Source organism: Gadus chalcogrammus, chromosome 14 (genome assembly GCF_026213295.1).
Source record: "Gadus chalcogrammus isolate NIFS_2021 chromosome 14, NIFS_Gcha_1.0, whole genome shotgun sequence".
Classification (NCBI taxonomy): Eukaryota; Metazoa; Chordata; class Actinopteri; order Gadiformes; family Gadidae; genus Gadus; species Gadus chalcogrammus.
In genome coordinates this window covers 19,467,860-19,480,359 of record NC_079425.1, presented here as the reverse complement: position 1 = coordinate 19,480,359, position 12,500 = coordinate 19,467,860, and the positions used below count along the sequence as shown (strand labels likewise).

The 12,500-nt window shown below is 44.0% G+C and overlaps 1 protein-coding gene across 1 annotated transcript in view; it reads right to left on the bottom strand.

Annotated features, from left to right (window-relative positions):
• The window catches only part of fam189a1 (family with sequence similarity 189 member A1), a 59,583-nt gene that overhangs the window by 17,403 nt on the left and 29,680 nt on the right, over positions 1–12,500 (bottom strand). The gene's annotated exons all lie outside the window — the stretch shown is intronic.

Sequence of the window (12,500 nt, the reverse complement as noted above, 5' to 3'; positions counted from 1 at the left end):
ACTTAAAAAGTATAAATGTTTTCGTTCAGTCAATTATCCATGGCCTGTCAAACAGGCAGGCATTATTTATCAGAGTAAAATAGATGTGTAAATGAGACTGAGGTAAATTTATGTAAATGTTGTTAGTTTATGTAGATTAACTCCTTCCCTGATTGACAGGAGAGGGGCGTGGCCTAAAACAGAATATTCCAAAGTGTTCCCACCAGACCAGGGATTAAGTAGACTCACGTCCCACACTTAAACCTGGTTCACCTCTCACTGCAGTCGATTTACTTGATATTTTGTTAGCTCAGCATTTCAAGACATCTCACAAGAGTACAATGTGTAAGGATGATATGTTACTCGCAGGCTAGCAAGCAGATCTATTAGTAATATTTTGTAATATGACCTCAAACAGCAACGTTTGACCAAAAAGATGATGTGAGCACTGGAAGAAATCAACTTGAGGGATCTACCGTACGCTAGTAGACACCATCTCGCTTTACCATATTTGCGAAGTTTCGGTTGGTGCAACTGTATCTATGTAATTAATTCAGGGCTCAATGAGACTTCCCGAGAATAAACTCTAAGAATTCCATCTGTATGAGTCTCTTCAGTAGACTCTTCAGGACTATATTTCTGTGACTACCAACACAACTTTCCATTCTATAACCAGGATGGGAGCCGAAGGACGGCTCTGACCTCAGCGCCGTCTCCCCCCGGGCACTTAAACGTTATGGGATATAAATTTCATTCTTGCCTCGTATTCATCAGCCTAGGGGGTTAGCGAGCTGAGACTGAGACAATCTCCCTCTCTCTAATATATTCTCTCTAAAAGCGACAGAGGGAGGGGAATGCTTTCAACGGCTGCCGAAGCGCAGAGCTCCAGCGCCTCCGCCACCATCACCATCCATCCTGCCTACCCCCACTTCCCAGAGTCTCAATTATTTTTCTGACAATTCTGCTAATATCAAGGCCATTAGCAGCAATAGGAAGAGCCTTTTAAGACTTTTAAATGATAGTTCAACTGCAACAGGAAGGGCTTAAAACAGACAGCTGCTAATGATGATGGCCCCTTTCTCTGTGCAGCGGATGGAGATGTAAATCAGCCTGGACAGTGCGACCCGCCTCACCGCGATTTATAGGCCTTAGGCCGGGACCCCTGTGACCCACGCCCTCGGATATTAACGTCTGGCCACATTCTGGACATAACTCAATGCAAATAAAAGAAGACGTTGCGGGGCAAAGGGACTGCGTTTATGCGTTTTATGCTGTAACGCTCGTCTAGATGCTAGCGCCACTCTGAACGCTTTATATTTAATTTGATGGTTTGTCTTCTTTGTCGCGTGCGCGGCGACGCATGCACACGTCCGTGCAGGTGTCACACAGCTCAAGGTGACACACAGCTCATGGGGGGCAGTTAGGAGTCGAGGGTCTTCTTCAAGAACTCAGTCGCCGGTTATCTTCCATTGGCTCAACACATAAGGCGGGACGTAGAGGGAATCCCGGTACAGAACATCGAGGAGCTGGTAGTGGGGAAGGGTATCTTATCAAGAATGGCTCACAGGTAGGGATAGGGTGTCTGGACAGAGCGGTATCCTCACAGAGTGAGGATATTGGGGATTGAACACAGAACTGTTCGGCTTGGAGTCAAACATTGAACCACCACATTATCTTGCATCTGATAGAAAAAAATAAATGGGTCTAATCGTTTTTCCTTCTTGACAACTTCACACTTCAGTAAAAGATAAAAAGTAGACAGTGTACAAAGTATAGAGTTGATGCAGCGGCCAGGAGAAGCAGGTGTTCAATCAGGAAACTAGATCATAGATAAAGAAAATGGCTTGCAGACTGCGAACATGTCCACACTGCACCGGCTTAACGGAAACACATATCTGTTTTCTGTCAGATATCTGTCAGATGACTAAGTCACACTTCCCATCACCCAAAACTGAGCTTCTAAAAACTTTCTCAAAGTTGATCATTCAACTGTAAACGATGGCCTTGTGTTACTGTGTGTTCTGTCATAGTCTACGCTATGCCTAAGGCATAGAATACGGAATAGTGTATAAAAGGTACCACTGGTGGTAGTAGGTACCGGCATATTTGCACACTTTATGGAGGGTACGCTACAGTTTGATGTTGATGACTTCATCCCATAGGATAGACGGCGAAATGATTGTGTTGGCTACACACATGTTTAAATTAGCTCTATGTGTGTTAGCCTGGTTCCCAGCTGAGTACAGGCTATTATAATACTCACTGTGAGCAAATAACAGCCAGCTGGGCTTTCCACCACACATTTTTAATCAAAGCCCCAATCTTAGGCAAAGCAATCTCGTGAAGTCGCACAGCTCTAAATACACACTCAACCCTGGGTCTTGTTTGTTTGGGGAAGCGTTAATGACTGTCAGATGATCCGGCCTTCCTTTATCGTACTCTACACTCACAACATGAGACCAACCATCTTGAACCAACATATCATTAGCACCAAAGTATCATTGAAACACAAAATCAAACATGACATCCCTCTCTCACTGGTGACTAAACAAAGATGTGTCCTATAGGTCTGTTTACCTCTCTCTCGCTGCGTCTCGCAATTACCTACTAATTAGTGCTGTGATACACAGTGCTTTCCAACAAGGAAGCAAACACTCACGCACACACCCACAATAATTTTGGTTCATTACATTGCATCATCAATGTTCCTTTAAGGGAATCATCGCAATTATCAGAAAAAGTTTTAAATAAATATTGTGTCAGTTACCCTAACATTTAACATCCCTGAATAGGAAGCATTTTCCAGAATAAATTTAAGATTTATTCTATTAGCTAGACTGATTTTTTAGTCATTTGTTTCAAAGCATCACATTGATTAATAAAAATATGATTTAAGATAAGATATTACGTAGATATACTGCACAATTGTAATATTGCTTCTACGGTCTGAAATGCATTTCCAGTAAAGTATGTGTTAAAAGATGAACACATGGTTGTTTTCTTAAACCGATGGTGTGAAAAACAAATATATTGTGCTGTTATGAAAAGCTGGAAGAATATTGGCAACTTGTATTGTCAAGGCAGGTTCTATCAACACCGAGGAATGCCTTCACACAAAAGAGTGTTGTCTATGAAATAAGTATTTGCTATGAAAAGCTCTTTGGTCAAAGTTATCAGTTTCTGCGCTTCATTATTTGTTTTCTATGTTAGATATCTGCACACTTCCAGGTGCATGCTAATTACATTTCCCAAGAGTCATTCTATTAGCATTAGCATTGCTCATTACATTAGCTCAAGAACATATTCCCCATTAGCAAAGTACACAAAGATCAAATTGTGCCCGGTTAGACTACTACAACCCTTTGGTTGGACTCAAATTAAGCTAATGCATAAATGTATAAGCTATGTAGTGATTATGATACTGTTTAGACGTCTGTTTATAATTAAATCAGGATTATATTGTCTCATGACTTGCCCTACTTGCTAAAGACAGATCCCACCTAGCCCAGTTTACTAACTTATGGTGTGGATGCGGTGGTAGATCAAGTAGGGTGACACATCAGGGTTGACAGAAAAAACAAGCTGTTTATTCTATATAAAGATAATTCTGGTTTTCCCAGAGCGAGACAGCAGAGACACTGCGTCAAGTCGCAATTTATTTTCAATTATCCTCTGCACCCAAGGGGATCGGAGCCCGGCTCCCATCCAACCGACGCTCAGCTTAAAACATAAACCACTTGTAGTAAAGCGGCCACTGACACACCAACACATCCATATACACTTACTGTGCATAGCACCATTCCAATACATATTTCTGTGCATGCAATACACAAAACACTACACAACATAAAGGGTAGTTAAGTTCCTAAAATGGCAGCAAAACAAGACTAGGTTCAGAAGGGAATAAGTAAGGAATAATCACAGAGAGGCCAGGCAATAAACAGTTTGATATGCCCGGCTCGTGGACGGCTTACCGCCCGCGAGCCGGGCATATCAAACTGTTTATTGCCCTGCCTTGAGGTGATTATTCCGTTTATTCTACTTCGCGCCGGCCAACATAATAAAACAATTCAAATAGTCCTACTTTAATAATTAGCCTTTTTCTTATTCGTATTGCATGCTTATTAAATGTATACTCTGTTTAAGTTCATCTCCCTCGAAAAGTAGTTCCCTTTAGAACTACGGTGAATAACGTTAGCTCAGCTGTAGGTAACTCGTTTCTATAGCAACCACACAAGGCTGGATCTGATCACTAGTTTAATAACGTAGTTGCTACATTTGTATCAAGTCAGCTTTAATGACGATCGATCAAACATGCACTCCTTGGTTTATTTTTTACAATGGACCTCATGTTGGAAATGTATGTGATAGAAAACGATACAAGCGGCGTATTGATCTACTGTGCTCAGTCAACAGCAAGTAGAACCGACAAGTCAGCGGGCAATATGCCGGATTAATGCACCCCTCCCAGCCAATCAGAATCGAGCATTCTTAAATGAAGTAGAATAAAGAATAAATAAGGAACCCGTGGTCCATCTTGAGTGTGTTATCTGCCGAATGTGACTGGGTTCATTCCTGTAAACATCATCAATATGTATGGCGCTTCCTTGACCCCTTTTCTTTTAATATTAGTTTTTTGGGTCCCTTTATGTTTGTTTTCTTCCCTCCCACTTATTTTCTGCTTAGAATATATATTTTATACAGGCTTTGGTTTAGATGTGGAGGTTATTCTGGTACATTCAGATGAATTCTAGGTCAGACTTGGTCAGAATGGATACAACAGGAGATAGCACTGAGAATGTATCTTATCGTCTAGGAGGGATTTCCAAGTAAAACAGGTTGTTAGCATTGGCCAAAATGTAGTGACAAAATGTGATTAGATGTTAAACTGTAAAACTGGATCATCTAGGCCAGGGGTCACCAACCTTTTTGAACCTGAGAGCTACTTCATGGGTACTGAGTCATACGAAGGGCACCCAGTTTGATACACTTCTGAAATAACAAATTTGCTCAGTTTTCCTTTAGTTACATATTATTATTAATGATTAATGATAATCATCTATGTGAAGACACTGATCATGTTAATGATTTCTCACAGTAATTACAATGACTTAAAAAAGGTGGGAAAGTGTTGTTGAAGAAAGAGTAGTGCTATGTTTAGAACAGGCCTGCGGGCGCCTCATATGGTCCGGGCGCCCTGGTGCCCACGGGCACCGTGTTGGTGACCCCTGACCTCGGCTATTTGGTCAGATAAGAGTTGATGTAACTGACTCATGTTAGACTGTATAGTCTGGTGTCATGCCCAAATTTAGATATCTTTTTGCTAACTACATTTGATGGAATTATTCTATAGCGGTATAAATAAGCATTATTTCATATTATTAGTGTAATATGAATAATGTGACCTCAATTGATTATCACATCATGAATCCATTTGATCCTATAGGAACTCCAGCTATAGCCTGATATCACAGGGAACAACGTCTCCCATATGGCTGAGTCTTATCCCAGCTCTTCCCCACATCTGGAGCACCAGAAGGAGGCAGGCGACGGTGAAGCTGCTCCCCAGGGACGGCTCCCCTGAAGCAGCCGTGATCCCCTCCCACCCCGGCACCCTGCTGGGGAGACTTCATTACACGTCGCTGAGCCATCAGGGAGCTGCCGCTTCTGCTACTGAACACGACGAGCTGACACTCCCACGGCTGGGACCCACCAGAGCTGCAGGAGAACGTTAACATCTGGACCTGGCCTGGCCACCCTGGGGACGACCCTACGGCTGGATGCACAGCGAGGACTCTATAGTGGTCTGTTGGCCCGACAGACAGACAGCTAGATGGACTTAAAGGGAGACGGACAGACAGAAGGAGACAGCCGACCGCACTGAAAGACACAAAGACACGCATACAGAAAGAGAGACGGACAGATGGACAGACAGATAGACAGACAGAAAGAGGGACGGGTAGACAGGAACCCGGATTTCTTTCTGGGAATGTAATTTGCTGGGACAGACACTCCCATCTAATGCTTGTTCTCTCTCTCTCTCTCTCTCTCTCTCTCTCTCTCTCTCTCTCTCTCTCTCTCTCTCTCTCTCTCTCTCTCTCTCTCTCTCTCTCTCTCTCTCTCTCTCTCTCTCTCTCTCTCTCTCTCTCTCTCTCTCTCTCTCTCTCTCTCTCTCTCTCTCTCTCTCTCTCTCTCTCTCTCTCTCTCTCTCTCTCTCTCTCTCTCTCCCTCCCTCCCTCCCTCCCTCCCTACTGGGTTCTGTCGGTCACCCTCATGGTTTGTCCAACCCCAGCTAGCAGATGACAACTGATACTGTATTTTTCACGGTCTGAAAACCAGGTGGCAGTGCAGATCTCTGCGTGCCTTGATGACATCTCTCAGTGGATGTCACCCCACCCCCTGAAGCTTGATCTGACAAGACTGAGCCGCTCTTCCTGCCAGAGAAGGCTTCTTCTACCATCAGTGACTTCCCCGTCAATATTGAGAGCTCTGTGGTGTGGGCTTCTCGGGACGGTGGGGAACCTGGGCTTGACACGGGAGGACCAGCCCTCTGCTGCCAACATCGCTGCCTCAACCCCCCCCGCTCCTGCAGACTCATGCTACACAACATCAGGAGGGAAGGCAGGATCCTCATACAGGAGGGGGCCACACTCGTTTTGGTTCGGGCTCTTGGCATCTCAAGTCAGGCCTACTGCAACCTCAGACATTCAGGCATTCAAAATGCATGATATTTCCCCAATTGTGCGTCTAGCTAGCCTGTCCGTCAAGCATTGAGTCCCTGTCATTGGTTGAATAGAGAGCGGGATTGAGACAGGAGAAGAAGTGAGCAACGCAAGGTATTCAAATTCTAAAATATAAAAAATTGAAGCGGTCCGCCTATTTGTTTAATTGTACTGCACTCGCATGACTTTATCAATTTCTGGGTTGTATCTTGACGGTTGAATGCAGCTATTGTAATTCGCTTTGGATAAAAGCAAAATAAATGTAATGTAGTGGTTATAAACCTTCCAAAATAAGGAAGTGGAGCTGGAGTGCCTTTCATTCATCCAAATCCGAAGTAGCGAACTACCTCAAATACATTCTACAATACTAATAAACCCCTCCAACCATACCCACACTCCCTCCCTCTATGTGTCTCTTGGTGTCTCTCGGCCATCTGATAAGGGCTCTTCAGTTCACGTTGTAATGACCACAGAGCTCCTTCCTGGCTCGTTGGGCTCCTGGGAGGACCCTATTCATCAGACCTTATCTGAGAGCCCTGATCCCCCTCTCTCTTCTGCCCTCTGGCCAACCCTATCCCACTCTACCCCCCCCCCCCCCCCCCCCGTCCATTTCCCTCCCTCTGTCGCTCCCCCCCTCTCATCCATCTGTCTCGCGCCCTGCTCGTCAACCTCTCCATCTGTCTCTATATCTCTCTCGTCATCTATCTCCTACCTCTGCCTCTCTTTTTTACCTTTATACCTTTCCCATTCCACCATTTCTCTCTCTCTCCCCACTACAATGTCTCTACTCTTTCTCCCTCTATTTCCCCATCTCTCTCTCCCTCTCTGGCTCACCTCTCCCTCTCTCTCTATACAATGCAAAAGCAAGCATAGTACAATATAAATATAGAACAAAAAGACAAATAAGTGAACATTGAAAAAGAATTTAGACAGACTAAGCTATTACAAAAAGGGGTTTGCATTTTAGTTAGCGTTTTCGATACTTCAATTTTTTAAGTGCATCAATAATTGTATTAAAATAGTCTCTCTCTTGCTCAGTGTCTCTTTATGGTCTCTTTCTGTCTCACCATTAAACATCCTTCCATACAATTTCAAACAATTAATTTCATATAGCTTTAAGAGCTTTTCATGAGAAATAAACATTCACACTGCTAAAGCAGTGGATTAACAAACTAAAGGTCAAAAAGGTAAAAATTAAGTGAAACGTCTCTCTCTCTCAACACGTATCTGTCTGAGTGTCACCCCTGCAGGTTGTTTTGGTAGGAGGGAAGATCTATGTGTAGGTGGATTTAAAAATGGAGAAGCACTCAGAAAGTGGGGACTGAGCATGTTCAATAGCCTCAGGGACGACCTGCTCTCCAGGGTAGGATAAGTCCCTTCCACCCATCCCAGAGTAGTTTAGCTTCAGATTGGTTCAGACACTTTTGCTCTTAATTTCACTCTGTTTTGGCCTTCTGTCCACATTAAAACTGTGTTCTCATCCACAGAAAACAGGGATTTTCATATACTCTACCCCGAGTGGATGGTCTGTCTCTGTCTTTAACAGAAGAAAAAACGCATTACCTTTATCAGATTCCCAAATTAGATCACTTAACATAAGGTCAACCGCAATAGAGTCAGCGAGATAGAGATCCTGAGAGATACGGAAAATAGAGAGAAAGAGATCAACACACACACACACACACACCACAGAGAAGGATAGACATCATAAGAAAAATATGAAAAAAACTGAGATTATGAGATAGTGAGAGCTGGAGTGACAGACACTGACAGACAGTGGAAGAGGTCAAAGGGCCCTACAGGTCAGCAGTTTTTCAGAGAGGCTAATCTTCAGAGACCTTTTCCTGTCTGGCCCTGCACACTGAAGCTGACAGTTTCCTGTTGGAAAACAGGAAGTTACCATAGCTCACTTTAGTGAACAGGAAGATACACTAGCTTACTTTAGTGAACAGGAAGTGACACAAGCTTACTTTAGAGAACAGGAAGTGACAGAAGCTTACTTTAATGAACAGGAAGTGAGCAGATCTCCTGTTAGGGAAAATGAAGGTCAATAGAGCTCCTGTTGGAGAACTGGAAATGACGTAAGCTTCTGTTAGGGAACATGAAATGACCAGAGCTCCTGTTATGGAACAGGAAGTGACTAGAGCTCTTGCTAGGAAACAGGAAGTGACTGAGTCGTCAACATGGTGTTTCCCTTCATTTCCGTTCATACATTCCCTCATGCGGATTTCAAGACCACTTTAGCCGTGCAATTGATGTCTGGGTCACGCCATGTAATCCATTTTCATGTGTTTACCCCGGCCACACTACGAGAGACAGACTCTTTGCTAAGTACGCGCTTTGAAGGGCATATCAGTATAGATGGAAGCCCAAAACGAATACAAAACAGATTTTTTTTTTCTGCATTAGTGTGGACTAATAGCTCATATTGGAGAACAGAAAGTGACTATAGTCACACAAACAGTGTAACTGTAACATCCGTCTGTGCTGTTCTAAGGTTTGTTGTGCTGGTGTTACCCACTTCCTTCCACCATCTATAGGACCCCTCTACTCTAAACCAGGGCTGGAGATAGTGCCCCCGTGCTGCATGTGTGTGGCTGTGGTGGGGGAGCAGTGGTCGGGACGGTGAGTAGGAGCAGCAGGCAGGGGGCGGAGCAGTGAGCAGAGAGAGGCTGACTGTTGTAATACACAGTGGCTAGAGGTGAGAGGACAACTGTGACCAGGGAGATGACTTCCTCTGGCACACGCACTAAACACACGCACACGCACACGCACACACACACACACACACACACACACACACACACACACACACACACACACACACACACACACACACACACACACACACACACACACACACACACACACAAAAACACACACACTCTTTCTCTGGCTTCTTTCCCTTTAACTCTTCCTTTTGTGCAAATAAATGCAATCCACCTCAGTTTGTCTGAGCATTTCTCAAAGTCCTCTCCTAGTGTGCCTGAACCCATGACTCTGCTACATGAGGGCTGATAACAGCCTCTACTACATGAAGGCTGGGAAACAAACCCTACTACATGAGGGCTGGATAACAGTGTCTACATAAAGGCTGGGTAACAGACTCTACTACATGAAGGCTTTGTAAGAGATTCTACTGCATGAAGGAATAGTTACACTGAATGAGCTGGGCTGGAGCCATACTGGCATCAGAGCCAGTATAGTCCCTGGCACCTGATTAGCCAGAACTGTCAACAACAAAAGGATTCAGAGGCACCTAATCTACCTAATGGCTCTGAGCAAGAGCTGCCCAGTCCAATTTACACTTACAATGAGGCACAGTTGTACTCATAAACTGGGGAAAACATTGCGGATTAAAAGAAAAACTGAAAACGTGTCATGAACAGTGAAACCCATTAGACTCAAATCCCATCTAACAGTTTTGTTGGTTTGTGTAAGTGTGTACTTGTGTGGTTGTTAGTGTCTATGTGCTAGCGTCTGTGGGAGTGTGTGTATGTGTGTGTGTGTGTGTATGTGTATGTATGCCTGTTTGTGTGTGTTGATCCAGGCCTAATTACTTTCCCTTTCCCAAAAATTTCTTTAAAAAGCTAATAAAAACAATTATGAATAATACATGGATTCAATTTAGATGAAAAGTTCATGACCCAGCTAATATAGAATAAGAAATAGAAAAGTGTATGACTGATTCCTTGAGCGAGAGCCCCATCATCCATGTAATTTAATAGCATTAAACATTTTGTACCGTTTATTCACCTCCACCAGTAGTTTGCTGAAGGCTTTAACATGGAGAAAATTAATTATGGTAGAATTAGTCTTGGCCAGAGTGGTATTTTCTCAGACTGCAGGGGAAATACACTCTTACAACTTTATAAATTTGAACAGATTGCATCTCCATCATAAAAGTGAAAATATAGCTTTGTAAAAAAGAGGGTTCCCCTTCTTAGTGCAATTACCCACTCAAACGATCCCCAAAAACAAAATTTGGTCAAAGTGGTCGGGAATAAATATCCAACCAATCATAATGCAGATTTTGAGTCCAATCTACCTTGGCATTCACAGAGAATCACATCCCTTTTCTGCCCTAATATCCTATTTTACTTATGTAAACATGTCACACATCACAGAAGCAAGACCCGCTCTGACTAACGTTGCAGATCACATGACAGTTGAGTAAAGAAAATCCCACTTCGCTTTACTTAGTCCCTTATGGGGTAAGAGTCTAGCAGCAGCAAGCGCACACAGCTAAGACAAATATGTGGATGCAAGTGACAGACTCTCCTCCTCCACCGCCAAGAGATCTCCTAGAGGGGGAGGAGGAGGAGGAGGAGGAGGAGGAGGAGGAGGAAACTTGGTCTTCTCACATTTAACGGCAATAGAACTATTACAGACAGACACACGAAACAAGCACTCAGAGTCTCAGACTAACACATACCTGACCAACCCAACCTCCTACACAAATACAGAACCACACACAGACACACGCTTTCCATGTGTTCTAAATAGATATGCTGTCCGCATCGTTCCCTCTGAATCGGATCTGTCATGGGAAGCAGATGTCATCTGTCAGGGCGAGATAATATCTGCATAAAAAAAAACATGTCACCTGAATACTCAACATGGCATGGAGATCTAAAGCCCTGGGTGTGTTCCACCACCGGCGTTCACCCCCACCCACCCACCCACCCACCCACCCACCAGCCTGCTGAATGAGAGCAGCCCTCCACCTGCTCCACAGATTCAGCAGCCTGTGAAATGTGTCTGATGCGGTCCGGAGGCCACAGGATAACCTCAGCCCCCCCCCCCCACGCCACCCCACCCTACCCGGCCGCTGGCTGGCCAGTCAGATAAAGGAACACGACACTGTGGACCCCACCCCCCCACCCGTGCGTGTTAAGTCTCTGTTTGGACAAAACAACACCGGATTTCTATTATATTGTTATATATGTTCAGACAAATACAAAATTCTAGAACAAAACAACTGCTGCGGCAGAAAGCAGAAGTAGATGGAGAGGATACGGCTCGAGAGTGGTTACAGTAAATTGCCCTGATTGTTTTGTGTTCACCACAGGGATTTCCGTGGAAGTGAGTTGTTGTTGCTCGAAAAATACAAGAATTCTGAAGAGCAGTTACATCGTGATTAATTCCTGTTAGCACCATTTGACGACGCACACATTTAAGGGTTGGAAATGATTTGCCCACAAGGACGGGCAATTTGAGTACAGTATTTATGGAAATTTTGACAATGTTGGCATCAATTCCTTTTCATAAGAGGCCCATCTTTACAGAAATGGAAATCATGCACCACAAAAGGTTAAGAGGCTATCTGCCGTTCACTCAACAGACAACTCTGGAAAGCAAGGAAAAGCAGTGATGCTGACTGAATGTAGCATCACATTAGACATGTCCTTTGAGACACAAAGCAAGCAAGACAAGAAGCAGAGCTCAACCAATTTGAGGCAATTTAAAACTCAATGTCAAGTGTGCAGAGAGGAGAGATGACGTCCATAACCCTGATGTTCTCTGATGCTGTCACACTCTGACCCTGTCTCGACAAGGGATCACAGCACACGCACACAGGCACACACACTCAAACAAATACACACACACACACACAGGCACACATCAGCACACAAACACACATGCACATGCAGACACACAAATTCCTAAACACACACACACACACACACACCTAAGCCACACACACACACACACACACACACACACACACACACACACACACACACACACACACACACACACACACACACACACACACACACACACACACACACACAC